The sequence below is a fragment of the Pogoniulus pusillus genome, chromosome 20 (assembly GCF_015220805.1).
Source record: "Pogoniulus pusillus isolate bPogPus1 chromosome 20, bPogPus1.pri, whole genome shotgun sequence".
NCBI classification, from domain to species: domain Eukaryota; kingdom Metazoa; phylum Chordata; class Aves; order Piciformes; family Lybiidae; genus Pogoniulus; species Pogoniulus pusillus.
The window spans coordinates 19,184,861-19,200,173 of record NC_087283.1 but is presented as its reverse complement, the minus strand read 5'-3'; the positions used below and the strand labels follow the sequence as shown (position 1 = coordinate 19,200,173).

At 42.0% G+C, this 15,313-nt stretch overlaps 1 protein-coding gene across 2 annotated transcripts in view; it reads right to left on the bottom strand.

Annotated features, from left to right (window-relative positions):
- SMPD3 (sphingomyelin phosphodiesterase 3) overlaps window positions 1-14,299 on the bottom strand; it is a 112,917-nt gene extending 98,618 nt beyond the window's left edge. The window contains exon 1 of one of the 2 annotated variants that reach the window (XM_064160437.1): window positions 13,756-14,299. The gene's annotated coding sequence lies outside the window, so the exon portion shown is untranslated. The remainder of the gene's footprint in view (window positions 1-13,755) is intronic. The other variant, XM_064160435.1, reaches the window with a different exon arrangement.
- Window positions 14,300-15,313: the final 1,014 nt, after the last annotated feature.

Genomic DNA, 15,313 nt, shown 5'->3' with positions numbered 1-15,313 from the left:
TCCTACTGGTGATGACTCTTAAGCTTTTTTTGCTATTTTTCTGTGAACTGTAAACATATTAATTAGTTCTTGTCAGTTGCGCTGACTTTTTTTTTGTCATTCTGAGGATGTTTTTTATTCTCGTTATTATATTAGTGGTTTGCATAAATCTATTTTATGTACCCAAAAGTCTGGGATAGATACTTCATAATTATGTTGCTTTTTACATTAACGTGTGATCTATAATGCTTTGGAGCCATCCCATACTGTTTATTTAATTAGGTTGCCTGGCCTGTGTATTAAAAATCTTTCTGCATCTTGGAAAGTAATCTGATTTTCCAAATACCAGAAAGATAATCTGATTCTGTAAGAAATTTGACAGGATTTAAAAAATTCTGCTTGTCTATGCCACAGCCATTTTTCTTCTGCAGTAGTGGTGGAAGTCTCAGCATAGCTTAAAGAATTTTGCAAGAGCTATTTTCAACAATGAGCTTTCTTCTTGAACTGTACACCATGCACTCAAGTGTGTATCTCTGGAGTAATGCAATTCTAAAAACATAAACACAATGACAAGACTCAGAAGTATGCAGTTTTCCTTTTGTTCCCAATGACTGTCAGCAGTAATGGGCTGGAAAAACTGTAAGAAAAAGTAAATTTGCTAATCGATGTAGAAACTAATTTAGGTGCCTTTTTTGGTATTATGCAACTCAGGTCTTTTTTTCAGAACTATTGCTTCTTATGATGCTATCAAGTGGTAACAAAATTTGATAACACTTTTTGAGACCTCAGAATACTTCTCTAAGCAGGCAAAACTGTTGAGTTCTCAAAATCATTCTTCTTGCAACCTTCACTCCCTGTATATTTCAGTTACTCCTATTTCCAAGAATATGCTATGGTCGTATTTACCAGAGTTTTTTATGTAAATGTGAAGAGAAGTGAATTGCACTAAAAACATGAGAAAGTGTGTGGAAATCTGATTGCAAATAATAGGTGAGTCTTAAGATATGGGCATTGTCAGCTGATTCTTATAAATGCCTGGGATCTTACTGATAGTAAATCTGTAGCTGTGAGAAATGCAAGCTTTGTGGAAACTATTTTCTTAGCACACAGACTCTGAATCTGGGGTCAGGGTTTCACAGATCTTAGCCTCTGACACTATTTTTCATATTAATACTAGGAACAAGCTTTTCATAAATGAATTCTAAATGATTGATTAATCTTTTCAGTGCTTATGTCTATTGAGCATTTTGTGTACTTAGGAAATCACACACTTCTGAACTACTTTCTGCTGTTTTTTGGGGTAATGATTGACCTTTTAATCATTCCGTTGTCTCTTTGCTTCTTCACTGATACTGAACTGTCAGGCCTGAGGCCTTGTAAGTTGCTTGCAGTTCAGCACATCATCCACATTTTTACAGAAATTGTTGAAATTGCATGATTCCTTTTCACTTATGTGCTTGTGCTTGGCAGCAGTTCCTTCATGGGTATAGCTGTTGTTTTTCCTCTCTACTGAATGTTCTAGCTCTTGCAGTGTCAGTTCCTTCACCAGCCATCTGTCTTGCTGGCTCACTACCTTAACAACTCTCCTTCTCAGACTAGATGCAAGTCTTAGCAAGTACACCATCAGCTGTTAATTTTTCTATTCACAAGCTTTCAAAGCAAAGGATTGTTTCATGGCTGCACACAATATCCTATATTTCAATCCCTTCAGTTCTTGGCACTCTCAGTTGCTTTCTTCTCCTTTTCCTAGGTTCTTTCACAACTTATTTGTCTATCACTTAATTTCTTTTCCTGAAATATTTCATTTTCTTCCATTTGACACCCAGTTTGCCCCTAAATTCTATGGGGAAAGTGCAGGTCTGAATGCTAGGAAAGTCTATTCCAATTCTGTTTGTTGTTTCCTGGTAGATGATCTGGATGAGGGCATCGAGTCAGTCATCAGTAAATTTGCAGATGACACCAAGCTGGGGGCAGATGTGGCTGGGTTGGAGGGCAGAAGGGCTCTGCAGCGGGACCTTGACCTCCTGGACAGATAGGCAGAGTCCAATGGGATGGGGTTCAATAGCTCCAAGTGCAGGGTGCTGCACTTTGGCCACAACAACCCCATGTAGAGATACAGGCTGGGGTCGGAGTGGCTGGAGAGCAGCCAGACAGAAAGGGATCTGGGGGCGCTGATTGATACCCGCCTGAATATGAGCCAGCAGTGTGCCTAGGTGGCCAAGAGAGCCAGTGGCATCCTGGCCTGCATCAGGAATGGTGTGGTCAGCAGGAGCAGGGAGGTCATTCTGCCCCTGTACTCTGCACTGGTTAGACCACACCTCGAGTACTGTGTTCAGTTCTGGGCCCCCCAGTTTAGGAGGGATATTGAGATGCTTGAGCATGTCCAGAGAAGGGCAACGAGGCTGGTGAGAGGCCTTGAACACAAGCCCTACGAGAAGAGGCTGAGGGAGCTGGGATCGTTTAGCCTGGAGAAGAGGAGGCTCAGGGGAGACCTTATTGCTGTCTACAACTACCTGAGGGGTGGTTGTGGCCAGGAGGAGGTTGCTCTCTTCTCTCAGGTGGCCAGCGCCAGAACGAGAGGACACAGCCTCAAGCTACGCCACGGGAAACTTAGGCTCGAGGTGAGGAGAAAGTTCTTCACTGAGAGAGTCATTGGACACTGGAATGGGCTGCCTGGGGAGGTGGTGGAGTTGCCGTCCCTGGGGCTGTTCAAGGCAAGATTGGACGTGGCACTTGGTGCCATGGTCTAGCCTTGAGCTCTGTGGTAAAGGGTTGGACTTGATGATCTGTGAGGTCTCTTCCAGCCTTGGTGATACTGTGGTAAATCTGTTCTTTAAAAATAAGAGGCATCTAAATACTTTCTGATATTATGTAAGTCAGGTAATAGCTCCTGAGCAACCAAAGATTGGTATCTTTTGTCAAGAAGTTAGACAACAGCTTCTTTATAGCAGTATCAGTGTTGCAGATAAGATAGATTGCCTTGTAGCTCAGGTGCTGGCATATTGCTAAGCAATCTAGCAATCTTTTTGATGAAAAGTTCTATTTGCTTGTAAGTTGGTCAAGCCTGGATGCAAAATTGCTTTATGAAGCCTCAAGTGTACAGTATCCCTTATTATAGTAGCATTTTGTTGTGTTTTTGTACAGTATATCTGCTTTATAATCTGCCAATAGCCAAGGTTCATTTAGTGTCTAGAGTATTATAAACAGCTACTTGATGTTAGTGCAGTTTTCAGGGGTAGAAATGAATCACACAGGTAATAATATCAATAAAGATAGAGGCATAGCAGATTTTTTAATATGTGTTGATAAGCCTTTCTCAGACCCTCTGCTCCTTTCCTGGACCAATTCAAATACCATTTATTGCTAGTGCAAATTAGCCAGGCATCTGAAGCTGATAGCTGTCCTTATGAGGAAGGCCCCAGGAGATTAACACTCTTGGGGCACTGATTTGCATGTTAGATTTTGAAAGTTTGTCATCTTCTAAGGATCTTTCATGCTGTTTCTTGATGATAAAGACAACTGAGAGGTCTTACAGTGACATCTAATAATTAGTAAGCTGTATTTTTATCTGCCCACTGTACTTCTGACCTCCAGGGTAAATTTAGACCTGTCATTAAATACCTCCAGTGAGGGATTGTCTGTGCAAGGAAGGCTTGTTTCCAAACTAAACAGGTCTTCTCCCATTGTGATGCTGTTATGCTGGTAAAGGTCTATTCATGCTAGATTGGTCTGCTCTGGGCTAGGAAGTTAAAGCAGTATTACTATATTGTAAAGAATTTATGCTAGTATAGTAATCCCAGTGGTGCAGTAGAGCTTTTAGTCTCTACTAAAAGTTATGCATTGCCAAGGCTGTTTCTTTTTTTTCCCTTTTTTTTTGTGTGTGTGTATAGAAAGTGAAAACCTTCAAGTTAGAAAGCAGCATGGAAGGGAGTGAGAGAGTAAATTAATTTATTTTCTGTCTCTCTCAAGCAAGTCAACTTCCTGCACCTAGGATGTGATTTCCAGTAGGAAGGTGGCATATTGCTAGTATTTGAGGCTGCAGAAGTTATTATCTGTAAAACCCTGTTAAGAGAGGTTCTCATGTGTCATGATAGCCCTTATGATTAAGTATGACCATGAGAGGCAGATGAATTTGAAAAGGTCCACAACTCTGCAAGTGTGAACTGGTAACTAATAAACTTTTCCTCTCACTAAGTGAAGATGCAGGTATCTTATGCTAAAAAGAGCAAGCAGTCAAACCCAGGAGAGCTTCAGACAAGATGATGAGCTACAACTTATCTCCCTTCTTGTTATGGGGTTGTACTGTGTAGCCTAAGTTCAAACTAAGCAGTATCCTCATTAATGTCAAGGAATATCATTATTGTTAGATGAACACACTGCCTATGTAATTTATTGTGCTGGAAATAACAATAAACTTGCTACAGAAGAAAAAAAAAAAACAAAACCTATTCACTAGAATGTGATTGGAAGGATATTTTAAGAGCAGACCAAATCTACTTACATGCTAGGCTAGAAGGAGCTGGATGCTACTATTAGCATACCATCCTATTAACTAAAAGGAATCTCCCAATTAATTCCCTCTAAAATCATTAGGTCTCACAAACTTTAAAAATGTTATACTTTAAATCTCAGTTATCAAAGTAAATTCCTGCTTGCAAGCCTCTCAAAATTTAAGCCAATATAGTTAAGGAAGTATAAGTGAAGAAAACCTTAACTTTTGCAATAGGTTAATAATATTTTTCCATCATAGAAAATAAAGAGGCTTTAGCTTCTTAGTTTTAACATTGTATTCTAATTAAATAGATTTACATTTATATTAACTGTCTGAATGAGTCACACTTCTGGCGAAGGCATGCTCATCTTCAACATCCTAAAGCAAGAGAAACATCACTGTGTAGAATTTACTAATCTTCCTCATACTTTCTAAATCAAGGCAGGCTGTTTCATTTACTTATAATGGGTCCAATAAGAAATTAACTTTCCATACTCTGTACGAGTGAATGGTATGATATAATTCCTGTTGTAGCATAGACATAAGCACTGAATGAAGAAATCTGGAAATGGACTCTGCAGCACTATCAGAAGTTGCTGTCCAAGGGCAGATTATGAAATTAAGAGCTGTAATCTCTGTTTGACATAGAGTTAATATGCAGCCTTTCCAGAGCTGAAGCTGTTTACCAGTTCTTCCATCTGCCAGGATTTTCCTAGCTTCTTTGGGAAAGAAATATCTACATTTGAAACTGACTGCATGGAGGAAAGCTTTCTTTGGGAAAGCTTTCTTTGTGAAACACTTTCCAAGAGCTTCAGGTAGCTTTGACAGACCACCAACTAAACTTGAACAATCTTACCATTGTGAAATGATGAATTCAAGCATCTTATCAGATGGCAGAGTTGAACTCACCATATTTGTTGTAAACTGCTTATGCAGACTGTCTTGGAAGTCAAAACAATGAGCATAGGAGGCAATACTTATCCTGACACAGTGATCTGGTATGGTAGTGTTCTCTGGTGTTCCTAGGGATTTGCTCTGGTGTTCCATGGCCTTTTCTTACCAGACCAAAATTCAGACTGCTGTAATCAACAGCCAAAGGAACCTTCAGCAAAGGTTTCTATGTTAAGTATTTATTTCAGGAAATACCTTTTTACCTTTGATGGATTTACTGGTTTGCTTCAGAAAATATTGAGAGATGAATATTAGGCCAAAGATGAAGTTCTGAGAGGTGATTAGAAGGCTGGCTTTTAAGAAGTTGTACCTATCTGTTTCTGTTGCTTGTGTTATTTGGAAAAGAATAGTTTAACAAGGAAGCTGAAATAACAAATTCAGGGCCTGCTCTCAGTGAACAAAAATTGTTTTATTCCCAAGATATGCCCATCCATTTACAGCACTAATTCCAATTGTATAGGACTGTGAGTCTGTGGTAGCCAGCTACTTGTGCTTCATTTCCATTGTCATTGTTCTTTCAAAGGAATGCTTATCATAAAGCTGATACCCTGGCAGCAATTAATCTACATAATTGCACCTTATCAGGACAGGCATTTTTCAGTAATTCTTTCACCTTTGGTGTAGGAGTAAGAAAAAGTTTCCCTGGGACTAGAAACAATGAACTGCTGTTTTTAGACTACACAGTCATCTTTACTTTTGCATTTTCTTGCCATGTTTGAAGGGTACTTTCAGCTTAAAGTTAAAACTCTACAGAGCATTAAGTTTTGGGGGAAAAAAAGTGGTGATATGTGCATCCTCTATGACTAACAAGAATCCTCATCTCCAGTGTTTGTTGGTAAAATATGCATCCTTATGCTTAGGAATGAATTATGGGTGCTAATTCTCAGGATCTCTTCTCTCTCCTTCCCTCCCAAAGAGGATCTGAGCGACTCCAGCATGGACTTTGTCCTTCACTGCTCTCACTCAAGGGGACAAGGGAAGAGAGACTTCTCTCTGTCCTTTGAATAGATTTACTAATGTGTTGAAGCCTACACAGAAATAATAAACTTTAGCTTGTTATCTTTCCTCATTGGTTGCTGCCAGTTCTTTAGCTTGGATAAGAGACTCCTGCTTACATTGTGTTCCTAGACTCTCCCTGTCTTTCCCTTCTGCTGTAGAGTCATCACTCAACTTCAGCTTTCAGCTGGATGAACATTTCTGCAGACAAAGCTTGAAACTGATCTTCAGTCAGTATGGCAGTCCTGGTTTCACAGGAGGAGTCAGGAACTGATTAGTTTTTCTGCCAATCTGTGATATTTGAAGTATTTTAAGGCACACTCAGTAGTTTAATGTATCTTCACTTGTCATTTCTCTGTGAGACAAAATTTCTCATTGGTTTTGGTATCAGTGACATTTCAGTAGTTCTGCTTAGCAATATAGGAAGGGTGGAGTAATCTGCATAGAAAGCTTCAGCCCCTCAACTGATGGCTGCTAATTTTTCTTTAATATTATATCTTCCCAGGCAAGGTTGAACTCTGGGTGGGTGATCGTGAATCTTTCTGCTGGTAGTTATCCAAAGGGAGTCCATGGATTATTACCCCTTTTTCCAACACAGCTTTGTCTGTGTTTAAGTGGGTGGAGTAAAGTGACTACTTAACTCCTCTTTTGGCAGAGAGAACATAAAACCAAGAGATCCTGCTTAAAAGTGCTCAGTGTCTACGGCACTTGAATCACAGTATAGGTGGGAAAGAACAACAGCAGCAACAACAACAACAAAAAATCCAACAACAGTAACAAAACAACAAAAGTCCCAGCCTGTGTTGAAGAAAAACTGTTAATCAAATATTAACTTGTTTAGAAATAGTCAAAAGGGACATATGTAATGCAATGCTGCAATTCTTTCTCTTCAACTTGAGTTAGCTTTTTTAATATATTAAAAGATTGTGTACTTTAGGGTGGCAGATGCAACACGTCACTTCAGAAGTTATTTTTGCTATTGTTAATACTGAAATAGATTGTTCTTGAGTTACAGCAGCTGACAGAAGTCTGAAGTACCGCAGGGAAAATGCTTACCTTGCATTTAATATCTCAGCTTTCAAATTTAAGGAGCTGTATGTGGTTAAACCTTGAAGTTACATAACAGTAATAGAATCCTGTTCAAGTCGGTGCAATTGTACGTGACAAACTTTCTTTAAGTGAGCATTCAGCTACTTGGAACGGTGCCTAGCACACACTCTTTGCAGTTTGCACTGGACTTATATTGTATCTTGTGATATTTTCCAATGAGGCACTAATCTAAGTCTAAGCCTGGATGTACCTCATATTTAAATCAGAACTTCTCAGCTTATGTTGTCTAATTGGAACCCATTCTCTAATAGCATATTCCTGAAGTAAATATCTTCTTTGTTATCTTTGAATGATCTCAAAACTAAACAGAGTTGTCAAATCTTGTTCTAATTCTGTAGTTGATCTGTGTCATAGGTCACATACGAGTTTCCAAAGTGCAACTTTCATCAGATGCTCTAGGAATGTTAACAAAGTGCACCTTTAGCAATCGTTTCCTGTATTTTCAGGATGCCAGTTTAATGTCACCTGCTCTGGACTTATGATGCTGAAATTTTAATGCACTTCCAAAGCAAAGATACAAAACCATGTCACCAGAGCTGCTCTTTACCTGCAAATGTAAGCAAGAACAGACCTTTCCTGCAGGCATAAAGCTAAGAGAACAGCAGAGGCCAAACTGTTGTTCAGCCTGGAGAAGGGAAGGCTCTGGAGAGACCTTTAGAATTGCATTTCAATATTTGAACGAGACCTACAGGAAAGTTGGGGAAGGACTGTTTAGAAGGGCTTGCAGTGATAGGACAAGGGGCAGTAGTTTGAAACTAAAGCAGGGTAGATTTTGGCTGAACTTAAGAAGGAAGTTTTTCACAATGAGAGTGGTAAAATACTGAAACAGGCTGCCCAGGAATGTGGTTGGTGCCCCATCCCTGGAGACTTTCAAGATCGGACTTGATGTGGCCCTTGGCAGCCTGATCTGTTTGGAGGTGTCCCTGCTGACTGGTGGTGTTGGACAAGATGACCTTTGAGGGTCCTTTCCAAACTGATGAAATGTGTGAATATCAGTTGTGACTATCTGTATGTGTGAATATATATGATTCTTCTTTTATAACATCTGGGATGTCTTGGGTCCAAGTCTGTCTGTTTCAGCAATTTTACAGAATTTAGTCTTGATGTCTTATGTGGAATAACTAACATAGCTGTATTTGCAAATTTTGTCGTTGTACATTTTTGGGACAAGTAGCAAGAAGGTTTAAAAAAGCAAACAAAAACCAAACATACCAAACAAAAACAATCAAGCCCCCACTCCCAAAACCAAGCAAAAAAACAAACAAAACCCCAAGAAACTGTAACTTTCTGAGAGCAGCCTCAGACAAGTCTCAAAGTAAGAAACCTAAAGAATAACAGAATAAATGTTCTGCAGTTCTCATCGACGGGTTCTAGTCCAGCCACATCATCTATGCTATCTGTCGAACCGCAGACGAGCGAGGAGCACAAACTACAAAGTAGCCTTTAACTTGAAGCCCAGTATGCCCGCAGGCGGTGGGCGGAACAGACAGAATAGCAGGCGTACTGCCCAGGCTTTCACTGCCGCTGAGGACAGAGAGTTCAGCTCACACAGAGAGTGCTTGCTTTCTGTCCTTTAAATATACTTGCTAAACCTCAGACTTGTAGCACAAGACTGAGATTTCTCAATGTCTCTCACCTTCACTGAGGTTTTCTATAATTATGGAAGTCATTTGCTCCTGCTTTGACTAAAGAAGATGTTTGCTGTTCATCTCATTCCTGTAAGGTAACATTCTGCCTGCTTTTAGAGTAAAAGCTGAGTAGTCCCAACAGCGTAGCCACCAAAAAGCAGTGTTTGCATGACTAAGTCAGGAATCACCAAAATCTGGTGACTTGCCAGTAGATAAATAGAACTTTATGTGCAGGGCTGACCTGCTATCCCCTCTTGTTCCTTTACTTACCCCATCCCAAGCACTAGAAACAAAGTTGAGCAAAACTTAGTTAAGAGGGAAACTCTTCATATTCACTCCAATTCTACATCAATACTGTCTCCAAACTATTAGTTTCTCACAAACTAGTTCTTCAAGGCTAAATAAAATGGAAGTAAATATTCCTGCATCAATCTTTGTCAGCATAGTTTGGACAGTCACATTATGGACTGTGCCTTTTTACAGCAGTGGTATTGTTTAACAGTAGTCTTGTTCAACATCCTCATCAATGATGAGGGGACAGAGTGTCTGCTCAGCAAGTTTGCTGATGACACCAAACCGAGAGGCTTGGCTGATACAGCTGAAGGCTGTGCAGCCATCCAGCAAGACCTGGACAGACTGGAGAGCTGGGCACAGAGGTTCAACAAGGACAAGTGCAGAGTTCCCACATCTGGGAAGGAATAATAAACTGCACCAGTACAGGTTGGGAGATGATCTGCTGGAGAGCAGTGCTGTGGAGAGGGACCTGGGAGTCCTGGTGGATAACAGGTTATCCACGGGACAGCAATGTGCCCTTGTGGCCAAGCAGGCCAATGGGATCCTGGGGTGTATTAAGAAGAGTGTGTGCAGCAGATCAAGGGAGGTTCTCTTTCCCCTCTACTCTGCCCTGGTAAAGTCTTGAGTACTGCCTTCTGTTTTGGGCTCCCCAGTTGAAGAGGGACAGGAATCTGCTGGAGAGGGTCCAGCAGAGGGCTATGAGGAGGGGACTGAAGGGCATGGCTTATGAGGAGATGCTGGGGAACCTAGGACTGGAGAAGAGAAGACTGAGAAGGGGATTTAATAAATGTTTATAAACATCAGAGGGGTGGTCAGGAGAGGGGGGGACAGGCTCTTCTTACTTGCTCCCTGTGATAGAACAAGGAACAATGGGTGTACGTTGCAGCAAAAGAGGTTCCACCTCAACACAAGGGGGAACTTCTTTACTGTAAGGGTCAAAGAGCACTGGAACAAGCTCCCCAGAGAGATTGTGGAGTTCCCTGGAGATTTTCAAGGCCTGTCTGGATGCCTTCTTCTGTGATCTGTGCTAGATTGTGTGGTCCTGCTCTGGCAGGGGGGCTGGACTCGATGATATCCTTGGGTCCCTTCCAAGCCCTAATATTCTGTGATCCTGTGATTTTACAGTGAGTTTGACCTGCAGTATAAAAATGTATCTGATTGTAGCAATTGTGCTTGCAGAGTGACTACAATTTTTCTTCTGTGTTGCAGAGAACTTGCTGCAAATATTTAAAATCTGTAGTTAAGAATTTGCAAGCTAAGAGGTATACCTTCAAAACTTGCCCAGAATATTGCTATCTACTTGAAGCAAGCCTCTGGAACTGCTAACCTAACTTTTAGGTTAGCAGGCCCCCTCTTGTAAGAAGCAGCAGTTCAGTAACTGTTTATTGCGTTGTGCATTTAAATACATTATTTGAAGGGTAGAGTTGGGAGTATCATTAACAATTTAAAGATATTTATGAGGATAGGCAAAATCTAGTTATATTTAAAGTGAAGCATTGCCAGACTTCAAGCAGAAAATTGGCACTGTACAATGCATAACATTAGTACAAGATAATTTGGATAATACAGGGTACTTTTGTTCTCCTTTATAAAGATATGTCTTGTCACTCTCCTTCGTACAGATAGCACTAAAAAACCACTCTGCTTCTCAATTACACATGTTAATTTTTAACCCTAGCCATTCTGTACATGTTGTGCTTATATGGATTTTCAAGTATTTGAGAGAAGAAAGCCATGCTGTGTACAGTGATCATAGCGGTGGCTCTAATGTTACAAATATTTCCAGGTCAGGTTTTTGTGCAAGTCTTTTTGAAAAAGAGACTTTTACTTAAGTGTAATGGAAACATTTCCATGACTTCAGCAACCTACTGTAGAAGTTAAAATAAACATTCCCACTAAGAGATTGCAACTTGAGATTTACTGCACTGTGCTGGATGCATGATAACTACACAGGGAGAGTTGCTGTAGATCCTGCATCAGGAAAATAATGTTTATTGCCCAAGCAGACATGTGATTAGCATAAATGTTCTATTCGCAAGGGCCTTCAGCATAAACAATGTTAGGGTAACAGAAGTGTCCTTTTTAAAGTATTTTGGGCAGGCCACATTGTTGGCTCTAAGAACATGCTGCACAAGCTTCACTGGCACAAGGCAGCTTTTGTCTTTGTCCTAAATGACCAGGTGAAAATAGGAATGTGGCAGCAAGCACTGAGTGTTGGTTTATGAATTAAAGCAGGATAGGGGTGTGGTCAGAGCATGCTTCTTAGCTCTCCTGATATTTAGTGGCTTCTTAAGGGCTGAAAATATACAACTGAAATGTCTACAGTGCACTTCAAGTATTAAGCCTCTTGCATTCCCACTCAAAAATGAGATCCTATTTTAAGGTTTGACAGTGTCCTTTTAAATTAGAAGCAAACTGCCACAGTGAGATATTCAGACTGGGCTAGGCAGTGTATGCTACGGTTACTAAACAGAGCTAGATCCGTTAAGATCAAAATGGTTGACTTGTCACTCTATAGTAATTGTTCCCTGTGGAAAAAATTCAATAGCACAGCTTAAATCACACATAGCTGATCACGTGCTCTGAGGCTTCTGTGGTGCTGAGACTAAAAGGCAGAGGCAGGGAGGAGTTGTGTCAGACAATCTTAATGATACTGGCTGTGGGAAAGCTTGTCTTCCATACAGTCATATGCACAAATAGATTTTTATTTTACAGTAACAGGCTCTTATGATTAACTCAGTTGCTACTAGGCTACTTTTAAGGGCCTGATTATTATGCCCCTGCATGTCAAGGTGCCCACTGGAAGGAGACTTTTTTGATATGCAATGACTGTGAGGTGGTAGCAAATCTGTTCCACTTCTTATTACAGTAAAGCACAAGAACTGTGAAACTGAATCCTCTATAAGACCAACTGAAGGCACGCTATTCTGGAAATGAATTACATATGTGAGCCTTAAAACTTAGTATAAAAAAAGTCTAGGCAATAAAGCATGAGAAGAACTAAGCTTCTATTGAGAATGGAGATCCTTTAATAACGGAAGAGATGATGCAAGTCCCATCAAGTTACTTTTAAACATCTGCTGTACTGATCCCAGCAACTGCCTTTCTGTCTCTGGTTTAATACATGGAGAGCAGGGGATGCCTTATGCACAAAGAAATTCTTCCTTGATACAGGACATAAGTGTTAAAAGTATGCTAATCAGATGGCATTTGGTTCTCTAAGGAAAGCAATATTGTAATTTTAGTTTGATTCTTCTTCTTTTTTTTTTTCAAAATCTGCATAGAAATCTATACAAGTTCCTGGTGTGGCTGCATCCAGGTCTGCTATGTTAAACTTTTCTCACCCAAGAAAACTGCTGAGTTTCTGTTTTGCCAGTCTCCTCCTTCCTATGCACTCTGAGAAATTATAAGGCAACCTGCATTAGTAGTAATAATTTTAGAAGTCTGGCTGCAGCTTGCTCCTCTCTAGGCTAGAACAGACAACCTTTTGACAGCTAAGGAATACTCGCCAGTCCTTTCACAACAGAAGCTACTACACATACAGTTAAGAACACTTGCTGCTTGATTATGCATGTTTAATATGCTTGCTCGATTCCCTATTCATCACCCAGCACTAAGAGGAAGCCTGAAGCATCAGGGATAGCAGCACAGTGCCTGGCTGCAAATGACTGATTTCATGTAGGATGGAACTTGTCATTTGGCCTTAAAAGCTAATGGAATTTTTCCCTCCCTTTTCTGACACCTATTCACAGAAACAATGTGTATGCTAGTCTTTCTCTAACCTTCTCCTGCATGTCCTAGCTCTGTGATGGCTCTGGTAATCCATACAGAAATAATTATTGTTGTGCAAAATCTGTACAAGCACTACAGTTAAGGAGGGTACTCTAGGAAACCATTTTGCAGACTCTACTATACCACCGCCTTACCTGTATGACAAGTACTGCCTTTATCTTTCACACGCCTGAACCGTGAGGATAAGCACATGATTGCAAGAGCAAATTAATTATATTTGGGTGGTTTTTTTCTCTGCATGTAACTGAGCTCAGATATTTGCAGTCAAATCAGTCAGCATCTCTTCTATTCCCCTGGCCACTCCCGGAAATTACAACAACGAAACTATTTCAAAAGCATATGCACTGCACTGCTTTGTTCCCCGCGGTCCGCCTCGCGGTGCTCGCTCCCCGTCACACAACTCGCGTGTCCGTGAGCCTTCCGTTCTGCTGTGGAACCGGGGCCCCCAGGCACCTCGGGGCTTGGGGGGCGGTGGGGATGCAATGCGGCTGGGCGCGGAAGGAGAGATTTTACCTGCCACGTTCCCTCGCGGAGCCAGAGGCGCTTGGAGCTGCTGCATTCACGCCGGGGCGCGGCGGGCGGACGGGCGCTCAGAGTGCCTGGCGGAGGCGGCTGGGCGCCGGAGCCATCGCTGCGCCGGGGAGGGAGCGCCGCCGGAGCCTCCGTAAGCCGGGGGGAGACTCAGCACCTGGGCGCTGAACAGCTCCACGGAGCACCACAGGCGGGGCCAGCGCCGCGCTCCCCGCCCCTGGGCGCGGGAGGGCCGCGCCGCCGCCCGCCTCCCTTCTCGCTGCGCTGCAGCCACTCCGCCCCGCCCTGCTGCGCTCTGCTACAACTGCAGGCGGGGACCCGGCCCTCAGGCTGGGGCTGAGCAGAAGGGCCCGGAGAGACCACACTTCCCAGCCGCCCTCTCGGCGGGGGCAGCCGGGACGTGTAGTCCTGTTGTGGACGGATTCGTTTGGGCGGTGCCTCCCGCCGGGCGCCGTCAGAGGGGCCGTCTTCTGGCCCCCATGCAGCTGGGGCCTTGCGCTTCACCGTGGTTTGTGGCCGGCAAGAGACGCAGGGATCCGCCGCCTCAGCGCTGTTTTCCGCTCTTTGCGAGTCGCAGAGCTCTTCGCGGCTGGCGGTTCGGGTGCCGAGGCTGCCCCTCACTGGTGTGCTGTTGTAGAGGCTTCAAAACGTTCTTGTTTGCTTTCTTCCCTATCCCTCCACCCCTTATTTTAATCGGAAGTCTACTGCAGTGCTTCCGTAGTGTTAGGGGCGGTGAAAAAAGTGATATTAGTAGTTTTAAGGATCTGAGAATGTCCTGAAAGCTGCGCTCCTTCCTTCTCACCGAGATTCGGTAGCTAGGAGATAGGTGTAAGCAGATAGAATCAGGACTTTGCCATGCTAATGAAAAGCAAAGCACTACAAAATACACTGTAACACAGTTACATCTGGCATTCAGAGAGGCCTCTAATGTTTATACAGGGTTTTTCAGATACTTGTGAAGCAGGGGAAGTAGTTAAATACTGTATCAGTTCATTTTAAAGTTATCTAATTGCTCATTTAAAGAAAAAGTAATTTTTCAGTGTAGTCTTAGTTAGAAGTTAATTTACACTTTGGTTCATGACCACAATGCAAGAGTCTTGCAAAAGATGTTCCTAACAAGTTAGCGAAGAAGTCTGAGTACTATCCCATTTCTTACCCTGAGTGTTGGGGTGTTGAAAGGTGCTGAGGGCTTACATACAGAGTACTCTTTAAGTTAGGCTTCCGTTATTGCTTTGAATTCCTGATTTCTTGGCCATAGACCTCACCTAGAAGAAGGTTTTTATCAACTGTGGTGCAGCCTGGCAAACCGTACGATGGAAAGCTAAAACTACCAAATTTACGCAGAGTGTTTTAGTGGACTGTCTTCATTCCTGTGTGGTTTATTCCATGTCAGTGACACAGAAGAAGTTAGGTTTACTGCTTCTATTTTTGCAACAGGTAAATTCCTCATCTGCTTGCACATGCTTTTTTGGGTAGTTCTTAAATTTAACAGTCTTTCTTGTTGGCATCCGGATCATGCAATTGTGCCCTGCTGTGCAGG